This window comes from Hylobates moloch, unplaced genomic scaffold, assembly GCF_009828535.3.
Source record: "Hylobates moloch isolate HMO894 unplaced genomic scaffold, HMol_V3 SCAFFOLD_3, whole genome shotgun sequence".
In the NCBI taxonomy this organism is placed as follows: Eukaryota; Metazoa; Chordata; class Mammalia; order Primates; family Hylobatidae; genus Hylobates; species Hylobates moloch.
In genome coordinates, this window is record NW_026652278.1 from 80,707,705 (window position 1) to 80,716,595 (window position 8,891).

At 46.5% G+C, this 8,891-nt stretch overlaps 1 protein-coding gene across 2 annotated transcripts in view; it reads left to right on the plus strand.

Annotated features, from left to right (window-relative positions):
* The first annotated feature begins 1,391 nt into the window (after positions 1-1,391).
* Positions 1,392-8,891, plus strand: part of BMPR1A (bone morphogenetic protein receptor type 1A) — a 181,707-nt gene continuing 174,207 nt past the window's right edge. The window contains exon 1 of one of the 2 annotated variants that reach the window (XR_009212837.1): positions 1,392-1,695. The gene's annotated coding sequence lies outside the window, so the exon portion shown is untranslated. The remainder of the gene's footprint in view (positions 1,696-8,891) is intronic. The other variant, XM_058436451.1, reaches the window with a different exon arrangement.

Here is an 8,891-nt window from a genome sequence, read left to right on the forward strand (position 1 = left end):
TGCAGCATTAAGGGCAAAGGGGGTAAAAGAAGAAAAGGGAGACAGAATAAAAGATAAACCAAAAAATTGAAACAAAATACACGGGAATTCAAACATTTACACCAGAATATAAGGGAATACCCTGGAATCTAAACATCTCTTCAGGCAAGAATGTGTGTCAATACAAGTGCCTGGCACATTGTTTTCCTTCCCCCTTTCTTTTTACCCAGTTTTAAAAGTGATTTTTAAAAATGCACCTTTAAAAGAACATCTTTTGTTAAATGACTTAAACTTGATACATTCCTTGGATTACTAAGGAGGTTAAGGTCACATTTGGTGAAAAAGGGGCCTATCTCCTCTTTCTTCACATACGGGTCATCGAATATTTTTAAAAGCATTTTCCACCATGAATGAGGGGAAATGGAAGAAAAGAGGTGGTGACAATTATTTGCATTTTCCAAATGGACGGAATGAGCCTCCGGAGGGTACACGAGGTCACCAGCGTGAGCCCGCGGTGGAGCTGGAGGCGTATTTATAGCTGGCTGACCTCAGTCCTGTTGGGCCCTCGCTGCTCCTTATCTTATGCCGCTGGAATTCGCGGGCTTGCAGGTCACAGGAGCCTGGGCGCGCCGGGCCTGGCGCTCCCGAATCGATGAGGAAAGCCGCTCTCCCCGGCAGATCCTCCCGGCCGGGGCACCTTCATCACACTGCCTGCGCCTCGGCACGCTGGCAAGGAGCCCGGGAAGAGACGACGGGAGCGGTGGGTGGGCGAGAAACAAATGCAATGTGACTTATATTTTTCTTTGTCGCAACTACCACGACCTGGCCATCCCCCACCTTGGTGACTTGGTGCCTTCCCAGCGACCTGCTTATTCCATGCCGGCTGACTGGCGTTCACCGTAGTGTGAGTGTCGGCCGGAGGAGGGGTCCACGCGAAGGAGCCCGCGAGAGCAGGGGTCTCGGGCCCCGAAGGCCGGAGCGGGCGTCCCGGGCGCCGATGGCCGCAGGGCCCGGCAGCCGTGTCCGCGCTCCCCTCCGCCGCGTTCCATCGCGTGCTCCCTACGGCGTCTGCGGGACGCTGCCCGGGCGGCGGCGGTGGGGCTGGCTTGCGGGGAGGGGCCGGCGGGCCCGCGCGGAGAAGTTCCCACCCCCGCCCGCACCAGCAGCTCGGCGCCCCCTTGCCGGCGGCTGGCCCTCCTCCCGGGCAACTGGGCGCCGGGCTCCGCAGACCCTTCGGGCGCTTCCGCCGTGCGCTCGGCTCCTTTCGTGTCCGGGGCGGGGCAGGCGCCCGTGGTCGGGTGCGCGCGGCGCGGGCGGGGGCCCTCCCAGTGCGCGCGCGCCGTGCAAGGCCCGCGGACGCCCGCCCCTCCCCCAGGCCCCCGCACCCGCGCCGCCCCCCTCCCCTCCTGGCGAGAGTCGGCGGCTGTGGCTGCGGCGGCGGCTGCAGAGATTGGAATCCGCCTGCCGGGCTTGGCGAAGGAGAAGGGAGGAGGCAGGAGTGAGGAGGGAGGAGGGCCAAGGGCGGGCAGGAAGGCTTAGGCTCGGCGCGTCCGTCCGCGCGCGGCGAAGATCGCACGGCCGGATCGAGGGGCGACCAGGTCGGGGCCGCTGCACGCCGAGGGCGGAGGCCGAGCCGGGCCCCGCTTCGCCCCGGCGGCTCGCCGCGCCCACCAAGCTCCGCGCCGAGGGCTAGAGGATGCGTTCCCCGGGGTCCGGGTGAGTTGGGAGTGCGCGTGCGGACCGGGAGGGGCTGGCCGCAGCGGGGAGGCCAGCGGGGCTCGGGAGAGGCTGCAGAGGCAGCTGGGCGCGCGGTGGCCGGAGCCAGGGGCTGTCCGGCCCGGCCCCGGCAGCTCCGTAGGCCTCGGCGCGCGCTGGGCCGGGACCGCCCTGCCAGAGACCCACGGCACCCCGCGCCGCGTCCCCCGCCGGCCCCTCTTTTGTCTCCCACTCGCGGGTTGCAGGCCGAGTTTGGGGATGCGGAGTGGGCGAAAGTCGCTCCGGGGACGCTTCTGGAATCCTTAAATGGGAAAGGCGCTCACCTCCCCGCCCCGGAGCGGCGAGGCTGATATTCGTGATTTGGCTCCGGACGCTGTGGGGAGGAACAGGGGAGAACAAAGTGAGTTTCGGGCGGGGGTCGAGCGAGAGGAGCAGCCGGCCCGCCCCCGAGTCCCCGCGGGAAGGGGCCCTGGCCCCCGAGCTCCCGGAGCTGCTTCACCTGTTGTCCTGCGCGGCCTCCGCTCCGTGGCCTGGTGATTCCGCACGTCAGTTTTGGAAAACTTTCTGCTGGATTGCCTGGACCCTTTTTTCTCTTTCCAGACTCCTAGTGGAAAGATTTGGCAAGGAAAAAAAAATGAGCTTGCGTCAGGGAAGAAAAATAATATGCTGTGTGTTAGGGTCTGGCGTTTGAGCGTGGTACTCTTTCATGCTCTCAGATGTTTTAATTTGGTCAAACTCCTGCAGGTTTTCTCTTTTAAGCGGTCAACAAACTGTTCAGAGTACATAGTATGAATTTGGCACCTGTGTTACGTCATTTAATCCTTACAATGAATCTGGCTTATTGTATTCCTCATTGTTTTAGGGGAAGAAACCGAGACGCAAAGAGGTTAACTAACTTGTCTAAGGGAGCTGGGATTTGAACCCAGGAGCATCGTATTCTGGCAAGCGAATTAGGAAAAAAACAAAACAAAACTGTTTGCAAACACTTTTACGTTTAGGAACATTTTTCAGTTACTCTTACTTGAAATTATCGCTATTTTGTTGCTGGAGTTGAAAACAACTACTTTATTGTATTTACTTGTGAGAGGAGTTAAGCTTTGAATTAGAGTGTAACTTAATGCGTCTCATTGTTTTCAGTTGTTGAAATAAAGAATGTGAACCAGAATTATTTAGATTTTTAAATTTGAAGCTAAAATATGGGCAGTTCTCTGATCTAGGAATGGGGTGAGTGTATGAAAGGCCGATTGAAATGTAGAATGCGTTTTTAGTAGAACCAGACTCAGTTCTTGTTTAATTTTTCCTCCATTTTCCGTGGAGCCCAGTTTAAACTTTTTCTACTTTCTTCACTTCTCCCCACCCTTTATAGAAGAGGTTGAGGCACCTAGTAGGAGCTGCTTCATTAAATTCCTTCTTTTACTGGCTTCTTAACCTTCCGTCAAAGAGGGAGAATTTTTTTTTTTTGTCTTTCTTATTAGTTAACACCTTGGGGTTTTTTTCCTTCTAATTTTCCTACTTAGTGGAGCGTGAGTTATTTTCTCTGTCGTATTTGGGTTCTTTAAAGTACAAATGTTCTTAAGATTTTTTCAGTTTACAAAAACCTTTTCTTAAGTCTGCTACTCCTTCAAGCTGTCTTGTTGCTGCTTTTCCTTTTCAGATCTTAATAACATTTTAAAAAGCTTATTCGTAATAGAAGTAACACATGGTTGTTAAAGAATTGCGAACTAGCGCAACATTGAAATTAAAATTTAGTCATTCACAATCCATCTCTAGAGATTGCCAAGAGTAGTCTACTTTTCCTGCCTTTGCCTGGTTGGTGGCTAGCCACTCATTTCTTAACCCCTTGTTATCTGGATTTCACCTTCACAAGGAACTGTAACAATAAACACATTTAACCACCTTTTTCTAAGTCCTCTCCTTGAGTTTTCTGTAACATTTAACATCGACTTCACATTTTTCAGATGCCTCTCCTTGGGTTTCATTCATCTATACATTTCATTTAACAAATACTCGCTGTATTCTAACACAGGGTCCAAGGCAGTAAGATACAACAGATCCTTCCCTCATGGAGCTTAAAGTCTAATGGGGAAATACATATTGAAAAATAAAGTCTCTAGTTAAATGTAATTGTGATTTTAATTAAGGTGCAGATTATTATAAGAACTTCAAGTGGAGACCTGACCTGATGCTTGTGGTGGTGGGAAAATCTGGGAAAGATTCCTTAAAATTGCTTTGTTGGAACCCAGGCAGATTGTAAAGGATGAGCAAGAGTTAACTATTAACTAGATGAAGAGGGGCCTTCTGTGACATTATACTGACTTTGTTCCTCCCCGCCACTTTTCTGCCTTCTGTTCCTCTTTTCCTCTTTAATATGCGTTTTCCAAGTTTCACTTTTCAGATCACTTTTCTCTGTCTCTAGTCCCTTAGAATGATTGTTCAGACCTTTCTGTTGGAATAATTCTCAATTCTTTATGCGTCTTCTGAATCACTTTTGTTTGTTTTGTTTTTTCTTTTTTTTTTTTCAGTTGCTTTATGCATATCTGTACCTGATTGTTCTGAGCTTCTTTTCCTTAGCAAACTTGCCTCTTTGGTGTTCTTTATTTTTGTTGATGTCATACCAAACCGAAACCTTTTCCCATTTCATCATACCTTGTCTGTAGCCAACATCTGTTGATTCTGCTTTATGATATTATAACTCTTCTGGTCTCTATTCTTGCTAACTGTGGGGCAATTCTGAATTCATATTGGTGTCAAGGTAATAGTCAAATCATAAAATGAGTTGGGCAGCTTTCCTTTTTCTCTTTTTCAGGATCATTTTAGATTGGGATTATCTGTTCCTTGAAAGTTTGGAAGACCTCACCTATGTGACCATTTAGGCCTAGATCTTTTTTCTGGAGAGGATTTTGAATAACACTTCAATTTCTTTAATAGCTGTTGGTTTGTGTCGATTTTCTGATTCTCATATGAATTTTAATGTTTCACATTTTTTTCAGGAATTTATTTTCAAATCTAGTGTTATTTGGCTTTCATGTAGTTCTCCCCCCACCACCCGGTGACTCTACCCCCACCCTGTAACTCTGAATCAAGTTCTCATCCCACCTGGACTAATGTTATGATTTTCTTGCCTTCACTTTTCTCCTTTATCTAATCTTATGTATTTTTGCCTAAATTAATCCGTAAGCCCAGTTCTTACCACTTAGCCACTCAGAAGTTTCCAAGGTCTTCCATTAAATGAAATATTTTCTGTGGTATTTGCCTCAGATTTACCTGTTTTTTTTTTTTAATACCTTAACTTTTTTTCTTTCTTTCTTTCGTTGTTTTTTGTTGTTGTTTTGTTTTGAGACAGAGTCTCGCACTGTCGCCCGGGCTGGAGTGCAATGGCGTGATCTCAGCTCATTGCAACCTCTGCCTCCTGGGTTCAAGGGATTCTCCTGCCTCAGCCTCCCAAGTAGCTGGGACCACACCTGGCTAATTTTTGTATTTTTAGTAGAGGTGGGGTTTTGCCATGTTGGCTAGGCTGGTCTTAAACTCCTGACCTCAGTTTATCTGCTCGCCTCAGCCACCCAAAGTGCTAGGATTACACAGGTGAGGCACTGTGCCTGGCCTTTATAGCAGTTTTTATACAAATATTAGTTTACTAATTTGCAGGGTGGGTCTGTAATGGACTTTTCTTGCATATTAAAATGAATAAATGGGGAAAGGCTCCTGTGTAGCCTAGCAGTAGCTGTTGAACTGTCCTGATCTGACTATTGGATCTTAGGAGCAGCGAACCACGGAGAGAAAGGAAAATGGGTTTCCTATCACGCTAAATTTTGGAGTAGGAACCATTTCTTTTCCTTTTCTACTTTCCCACCTTTTACTAGTTTTTAGGCTTTAGGATGTCTTTTTAACATCACAAGGTCCATATTGACCAAGTTGGACCAACTTCTTAACACAAGATTAAATGTTGAGTTGCATTGAGTTTTGTCCATTGTAAGATACACTGTAATTTTACAGACCACTTAAAATATGCTTCTAGTTGTAAGAAGCCATTGATTGTAAGGTGCACCCCAATTCCGGAGATGCTAAAATATGAAAAATGGATGCATCTTAGAATTGATGAATAGGATTTCTCTCCCTAATCAAAGCTCTTGGATGTGCCTGGAAATCCCCAGTAGTGTTTTTTGAAAAGAACACTAGTTAGGGGCATAGGGAGATCAGATGATCAGTAGACTCCATCTCAGGGTGGGCCCTGTGGTCCCTAAGCCAGTTTGTATGGGCAGTTTAATATATAACTAATGAGTAGACATTGAATAGATGAGTAAATTATCTTTGAGTATCTTTTATTTACTCTGATGTTGTAGACTTTGTTACTCTTTTATAGTTTTATATTTCTGATGAGCCTTCCTTTCTTATGGCACAGATTTGTTATACTGTTAAAGTCTGGAACAGTGGAGCTTGGCTCTTGATCCAGCTGTATATAATTGGCTCTTGACTTATGAAGGAGGACAGGAGTATGCTAGATATAGGGATAAAATATTATAATCACATTTGCAGTTAGGGAGATTAGTTACATGTTGGAAAATCATTTTGAAGAAAGGAAGACTGAAGATGTTCAAACTTGTAGGAAGGTCTTTCTGGCCTGGCCCAGATTAAACCCATTTATGCCTAGTGTTCCATTATTGGAACGCTAAGCATGTGGGAGTTATTTATATCCTGCTCAAGGTCATCGCCAAGGTCTGATTGCAAAAATTCAAAAAATTGCAGCCTCAGGCATAAATGGGTTAAGATGGTGGCAGATAATTAGGGCCAGGAATGGACAGGAGGTGATAACTAGCTATGGATGAGAGAAGGAATGGGATTGGCAAGAACAACTGGATTTCTAGCTTGGAAAGCAGGGTAGATGTGGGTGATTGATACGAAAAATGTGGAGGGAGAGCTGGTTTGTAGAAGCAAATAGTATTGGTTGGATCACATGGAGTTTGAGATATCTGAAACAGCCAAGTAGGGATTTCCACTTGGCAGTTGTCTATATGGGTCCGGGGTTTGACAGAGGTTTGCGCTGGAGGTAGGCATCTGGGAGTCATTGCTGTATAGATTTTATATTCCAACAGTGGGAATTGGGTGGCTCTCTCAAGTGACTCTTGCTTACAAGTGACAACCCTAACTCAAGTTAGCTTAAAGGAGGGAAAAGCTTCTCCCCAGTAACCCCTATGATTTTGAAAGGTCTAGAAATAGACATGGCTGGACCTAAGTGCTCAAATGATATAATTAATTGAGGTTGTCTTTTCTGTTCTTCACTTTTGTGGTCTCATTTCAGGCAGGTGCATTTACCTGGCAGAGGAAGACATAGGTTATAGGTTATAGAATTACAGATTATAGGTTATAGACCTCGTATCGAGAACTCCTTGTATGGTCTAGCGAAGAGCCTAAAACAGCCTTGATAATTTTTTTTGTTTTCTTTTTGAGACGGAGTCTTGCTCTGTTGCCCAGGCTGGAGTGCAGTGGTGCGATCTGGGCTCACTGCAACCTCCGCCTCCTGAGTTCAAGTGATTCTCCTGGCTCAGCTTCCCGAGTAGCTGGGTTTAACAGGCACCCGCCAATACGCCTGGCTCCTTTTTGTATTTTTAGTAGAGACAGGGTTTTGCCACGTGGGCCAGGCTGGTCTCAACTCCTGACCTCAGGCGATCTGCCTGCCTCAGCCTCCCAAAGTTCTGGGATTACAGGTGTGAGCCACTGCGCCTGGCCAGCCTTGAGAAATTTCAACTTAAGGCCTGGATAGAGAAGATAGACATTAAATAATTATCTAGTTGTAGTTATGTTAAGATCTACGAAAAGGAAGTCCAGGGAATGTTACAAGACTGATAAGGGAAGCTGGGCTGTTCAGGATGCGGGTACTTTGGAAGGCTTTCCTGAGAAAGGTAGCCCGCAGAGTGAGACCTTAGGCAAGAAAGGACAAGGAGACTGTTTTTGGAAGTATTCAGTAGTATTTATTTATTTATTTGAGACGGAGTCTCGCTCTGTCGCCTAGGCTAGAGTGCAGTGGCGCAATCTCAGCTCACTGCAACCTCCACCTCCCGGGTTAAGTGGTTCTCATGCCTCAGCCTCCCAAGTAGTTAGGGTCACAAGCGCGAGCCACCACGCCTGGCTAATTTTTGTATTTTTAGTAGAGATGGGGTTTCACTGTGTTGGTCAGGCTGATCTCGAACTCCTGACCTCGTGATCCGCCCACCTTGGCCTCCCAAAGTGCTGGGATTACAGGCATGAGCCACTGTGCCCAGCCAGAAGTATTCAGTAAAGCGAGCAGTTTTTGCAGGTTTTTAAAAATTATAAAGGCAATACATCTATTGTGGGTAATTTGGGAAATATAAAAAGCTATAAAGAAGCAGCAGAATGATTAAGTTTCAGCTTCTAATTTTTTATAAATAATGTCTGATACTGATTTTACTACTGAGTACCTATGCAATCATCCGCATCTTCGTTTCTTTATCTTAAAAAATAGAAGGAACATGGTGAACTTTAAGATAATTTTTCTGCTTAAAGAAAAAGAAAGAAAATCTCTTGACTTGCAGCACAGTTAGCTGCCGAGATTGAAGGTCATGTAATGCTTTTGGTCCTAATGACATCACTGGACTTCTGACTTTTGGCTGAAGAATCACGCCAGCCTTGGCAGTCCTTGCAAGTACCAAAGGGAATATGGCTTATGCCTGTGGTGCCCTTCCTGCATCCTGCTTTCTTACCTCCTTTTTTGAGCATTAATTTTTTTTTCTTTAGCCTTTGGGTAAAGTATCAAAATGTTGAGAAGAAAGACTCAATTTTGAAGGTGAGAAATCTGTAGGAGAGTTGGATAGTTTTTTTTTTTTTTAAACGGAGTCTTGCTCTGTCGCCCAGTCTGGAGTGCAGTGGCGCATGTCGGCTCACTGCAAGCTCTGCCTCCCGGGTTCACGCCATTCTCCTGCCTCAGCTTCCCGAGTAGCTGGGACTACAGGCGCCGGCCACCACACCTGGCTAATTTTTTCTATTTTTTAGTAGAGATGTTGTTTCACCGTGTTAGCCAGGATAGTCTCAATCTCCTGACCTTGTGATCCTCCCGCCTCAGCCTCCCAAAGTGCTGGGATTATAGGCATGAGCCACCACACCTGGCTGACTTGGATAGTTTTGATACTGTTTTATGTATTTTAAGATTTGTAGGTAGTTTTCTTATTAGTAATTAAAATGCT